Raw genomic sequence first — 6000 nt, 5'->3', positions numbered from 1 at the left:
CGCATTAGCTATTAATGCCGGGAAAATTTAGTTTTTTTAGGTAAAGCAGCACAATTTATGATACCAAGTGTTGTCAGATTTTACTGCTGATTTGATGATTTTTTTTATCATAATCTTGACCAACCATTTTAGAGATTTCGGTCTTTCCCCATTCAAGTAGATAGGAACTGATATGTATGCCATTTGTTTACATAGAAAACTAGCTGCTATGGAGCTTCCAAAGATGGCCGCCAGTGGACTGCCTTGCTAGAAAGACTTTGGAGCAGTATGTCTCCCACAATGTGCTCTTCTGACATTCCATTTCCAGTGTGACAAATGAACCAGAAGTAGTATCAACCACGAGTTTTAACAAATGACATTCGTTCAGCCATTGTTGGTCAGCAAATCTGCGTTCACGAATGTCATGCCTCATTCCTTCGTTTCGTTCACAAACAACATGTCTCATTCAATGCCAAAACATTCATTCATTCAGACATCAAACATTTTTTCATTCTGTAATCCCTATATTATAATCTCCAATTCACACATGCTATAGTCAGTCTTTGAGGACAGTGTTTCACAAAGGAGGCATTTTCGAATCAGTGCATGGAAGTAAATGAGAATGATTAATTCACTTTAAAGATTCAGTCAAAAACACCTCAGTGTTTTAGTCATTCATGAATTAAATGCCACTACCATTTAGATACATGCACACATAAACACACATAAGGTGTCTGAACTTGGTAAGAGCTTCTCTACAGGAATCTCAGTTAGTCTTACCTCCATTGGCCTGGATTACTGCCACCCCTCCTCAGGGCCTGCCAACTCAATCTAGGAGAGTGGACTTGATTGTAGGATCTGATGCATGTTAAACAGCGTCACCTCAATCTTTCTGCTTCTCTTCTCACTGCATCTTTCTCTCTCTAATCTGCACCAGCAGTGACAATTAATGAAATTCAAGAGGCAAAACCAATGAAAGTGGTTCTCAATTGGGTTTGCTTCATACACTACCAAACTTAACCTGTATTTAATGTGGTCCTGAATAACCAGTATTTAATGGTCTTCTACCATGAATGCACATCACACAACCTATCCTTGTTGGCATCTGTCTAATTGGGCTGGGTTTTACTAAGTGGCATATGAATTTGCATCAAAGTGCTGTAGAGCATGGACGTATGGCCTTAAAACATCAACAACAAAAGATAAGCGAAGCTTTTTCTGCTTGCTTTTAAAGGTTGATAAGCCTATTTATTTTGCTGTTGTCACTACTCAAGGACTCCTCCTACTCACCACCAGAGGTCCCCCTCACCCGAGTTCTGAGGGCACCTCGAACTACACTTCCCAGCATGCCTACCTGGACTGATTACACTTACACCTGTTCCCTATTTCATAGACTATTGAAGCACTGTTCTAACAATAGTCATTGCAAGTCTTGTTTTGTTCCTGCTAACATTTCTGAGCATTTACCTCTGTTTATACTGCCTGCCTGTGTTCGACTTCTGCCTGTGTTCGACTTCTGCCTGTAACCCACCATTTGATACTCTGCTGCCTGCCTTGTTTACCCATTGTTTACTTGGACTCTTACTATGATTGTTTGCTGCCTGCCCTGACCATTGCCAGTTTATTACTACGTTTCTCATCTGCCTACGCTGTTCCTTTACTGGTGATTTACCCTGCCTGTCTGTTTATGAGTTGCACATTTACTATTAAACCACATATGGATCTTAACCTCTGTTCTCCAGAGTCTGCTTTACAGCTATCTTAACTATGCATGATTATACTGTATGGTTAGTTGCATTTTATTATTTGCGTTTAGCATTATTTTTCCCTGCTGTCCACAACACTGTCTGACCCACATCATGACCCACCAGTTGAGAACCACTAGAATAAACTATAATAATTTTAGGAAATGGAAAACAATTTCATGTGGCATCTGAACTTGTTGCAAATATCATCAGAGCTCTTTTAGGCTATTATGGATGGAAGTTGCTCATGATTGCACAAGAAATCAACACCATATAAAATGGTTTAAAATCAAATATTGACATGGATGTCTATAGCATTGTAATTTTTGATACAGTTATGTGGTTTAGCTTTCAGTGCTCTTTTCTGTCTCTGTGTATGCAAGATCTGCAAGATCAATCCAACGTCCTTTAGCCAAGAGCCTTCATAGACGTTTATACCCAAACACAATGCAAATACAAGCAGTTGCATCCACACTGGCGTAAAGAACATGTCAGAGTTTTGCTAAATTTGGTCGCTTGAATAAAGGCATCAAATGCGATCAAAATATTTTATATGATTCTATATGCTTGTCCTCTACACAATTTTATTTTATTTTAAGCTGGCTGTTCATGTTAAGGCAGCCAAATGCCTTTGGTGTACAGTGTTATGATGAAGTAATTATACAGTAGTTCTAGTCCTATTACTTGAAACCTGATCAACAGCCTTCTCAAATACTCTGCAGCAATTCTTCTCTTTAATTCCCCATGTTCTTACTCTCTGGAATGCAGTTGACAATAAAGGGAGAACTCCAGCTTGATCTCATGAAAATGATGTGACTGTGGTAACATTTTTGCAAAACGAATTTACTTGCTTCATTACATGTTTCGCTGCAGTTTCCTGCAGGGGGCGTTTATAGTGAGTGAAATGGTGTCTGATGGTAATCAGACAAGGTTTTTATTAAGGTGAATATTAGATTAAGATTTTAATGAATAAAACGGATTTCATTAACCTAAAACTTTAGCCTAAACCTAACCAATAGGGTTCCAAATGCAAATGAGAAGTGAACAAAACAGACATCCTTATCCTACACCAACACCTCAACCAACCGCTAGTGTGGAAAAAGCAAATGCGACATGAAAAGCACATTTTCTGAAGCAATCACGCCATTTTGTGTCGCTTCTATGACACTTTCGGCTCTTGCGTGTTTGATTGGGCTCGAGCCTTGGTCCTCTAATGGCAAGCTAATAACATTGAAATACATGTTGTGGAAGGGTGAGCACGAGACAGACACAGTGGGTGTGGCGTCAAGCCTCGAAGAGGCATTTATTGAAAATAATAATAAAAATAACAGTTCCATAAAGGGGAAAATAAAGTGTCCAGGGGAGGAATAGTGTTCATAACAAAGGGGGAATCTGGCATCCTCGCGGTGAGACAGGGCTCCGTGAAGGGCGGGGTAGTCATAATCTGCTGTTGTACTTGTGATTTGTGTGAAAGTCAATAAAACGCACAGTTGCTATAGCACCTCTAGTGTTAATTTCACCAGGAAACTGCGGCAAAACGTATAATGCGGCGCGTAAAAGTCAGTTTGCAAAAATATTTGTTATAGCAACGTTCATTCTATGAGACTAGGTTGGAGAATTCACAAAAAATGTATTATACATACTGGTAGTGGTATTTACATTTACAGTCAGCATTGTTTTAGCTCCTAATTAATTCAAGAAATTAAGCAAATCAGATAACAATGCAAACATAGCAAAAATTTAAGCTTAATGCAATTTGCACAGCACAACTGACCATCTTGCAGATCAGTTTAGAGCGCTCGGTTATAAAGGATGCTGCAGACTGCTGCGATTTGGCATACTTTACTGGGGCTGTAAAGCATCACTCCACCACTGTGAACCCGGCATCTTAATTGACTCTTTAAAATGCTTAAAGTGTCTATATCACCATGGCTATATGCCCAGTTATAGACCATTTCAAGAAAGTAAACAAAAACAAAGGAATTAGAACGGTCCAAACGTATTTCCGGATCCTTTCAACAAAGTTGAGTTTCAAGGTAAGTCAGTCCACTTTGTGGCTGTCTTTGGAACGCTCTTGGGCAGTTTGGGCAGTTATTTTTCTATGTAAACAAGCATCATGAAAGTGCAGCTTCTATCTACTTGAATGGGAAAGACTGAAATTTCCAAAATGGTTGGTCAAGATTATGATAAAAGAACATATTTCAAATAAGAAGTAAAATCTGACAACACTGTATGGCGGGGTGAGTAAGAGACGGACACAGTGGGAGTGGCTTCAGGCCTCAGAGACAATGTCCAAAACAATTGGGAAGGTCCAGGTGATAGTGGGCGGGATCCCGGCGGCTGTGGCCACGGGTGATGATGATCCACGTGTCGTTCCGGAACAACTGGTATAATACATTCTGTGTCTTTAACTCTGATTATGCTAAAAAACTACATTTTACCGTCTTGTATAGCTAATGTGCATGCGCGTTCTCACGTTGATTGACAGGCAATTTCTGTATCTAAAAGGTGATTGGCTATTTTACCTGTAAGGCAGGACTTTCTTTCTACATCCATTGACCATTGGCTGCTGTTAGGCATTCCAATTTCTCCCATTCATTTTAATAGAAGTGGCCTGTCTCTGCTAAATAAGGCTTGTTCGAGATGCCAAATGCCTCGCCTTGAAAGTAGACAAAAGTAGGCTGGAACATTCAAGGGAGGAGTGAAAAATGAGCTGTCAAGTTGGACAGTTCTCACTTCTCGTAGTGGATCAGACACCTTCGAGGTATAAGGAAGATATCATGGGATTCACTTTCATACGCTGTTGCTTCTTCTTCTGTTTTATTGGCGGATCGCAACTTAACAATGCAATACCACCACCTGCTGTTACATGCTGTTGCTGATAAAGTGGGAATAATTTAAATTCTGTTTCTTCAAAATGAAAATAAATATGGTACATGTAATTTAATTTCCCCCATAAGACTTGTCTTTTCATCCATTTTTAGTTTAATAAAAACACAATTTTAGATATTTCAGAAATATGATAACAATCACATATCCCATACAGAGATCACACTGTCAGAGTGTTTGGAATATTCACATATAATTTATACAAATAAAAACATGACATGAGAGTTAAAAAATCAAACATTTTAAAAGAGAAAGAAACATCATGGTTGTTTAAGCCAATGAGCATTAAGCTGTGTCATCAGCAAGTCGTTTCCCATGATGCCTTGACTCACCTGGCACGATACTTCCGATACTGATGTGATATCAAGAAAATCAATCCTCACATAAAAATATTGATTCTTTAGTTTTTTTAACTAGTGATTTATTATTTAGATTACATTAATATTAATGCATCTCATATGCTTCAAATTTGAAAAAAAATAATGATATTAGTGAATTGTTGCATGGCACCGGAACTATTTTTTCTTCTGCTCATCTTGATGTGCAGAAATGCTAAAATACACTAGCAATCACAGACAGCGCTCACCCTTTCAGTCATAGCGCTTGTTCAAACAGGGAGCAGTGCTTTCCTGAGATAATGACAGAAAAACAGCATCTGGAGTTATTCACACTAAGTAATGACAAACCTAGACGTGACATGTATTAATGGGCTTGTGTGACCATTTTTACAGGTTTATTTAAATTCAGAGTTGTTAAAACATTGATAATTATCTTTAATCCTCGTAAATAAATTATACTCTTATGAAAACTTACTGTGGATTTAATGTAGTAATATTGTATTAACCATAACTGCAGTAACCATGTTTTCTTTTTCTTTAAGCAGTAACCAAGGTTTTGATACAATTACCCATGGTTTTACTGCATCATTACTGTAGTATCCATATGGTATCTTGGTTTTAGTAATAGTAACCATATATAATATCTATGGTTAATTTTGAGGTTTTATATGTGGCTTATACTAATACTTTTTTTAAGGGTAAACAAAGCAGCCTAATAATTTTCTGTTTAGGCCCATAAATATATAAAAAATTTAAGTAATAATAAAGTTACTAATTTTATCCAAAGAATTCGTAAAAATTCAATTTGATAGAGGTATCGGTAATATTGGCCTAAAAGTACTTGGTATTGAATCGAAAAGAAAATAAGTGGTCTCGCCCATTCCTCGCCGTCGCAACATACATCAGCATGACATCAGAGCAAGTTGGACCACACATTTCTAACCGGAGTGCACCTCACGGTGATCACCGGTGATCGGTGCTGTGCAGATTTTGCTTAACCTTGAACGAGCCTATGGTCTCTGTTTTGACACGCAGGAAATGTTCATGGA

Source organism: Myxocyprinus asiaticus, chromosome 21 (assembly GCF_019703515.2).
Source record: "Myxocyprinus asiaticus isolate MX2 ecotype Aquarium Trade chromosome 21, UBuf_Myxa_2, whole genome shotgun sequence".
Classification (NCBI taxonomy): domain Eukaryota; kingdom Metazoa; phylum Chordata; class Actinopteri; order Cypriniformes; family Catostomidae; genus Myxocyprinus; species Myxocyprinus asiaticus.
The sequence above is the reverse complement of the archived record's forward strand: the minus strand, read 5'-3'. Positions refer to the sequence as shown.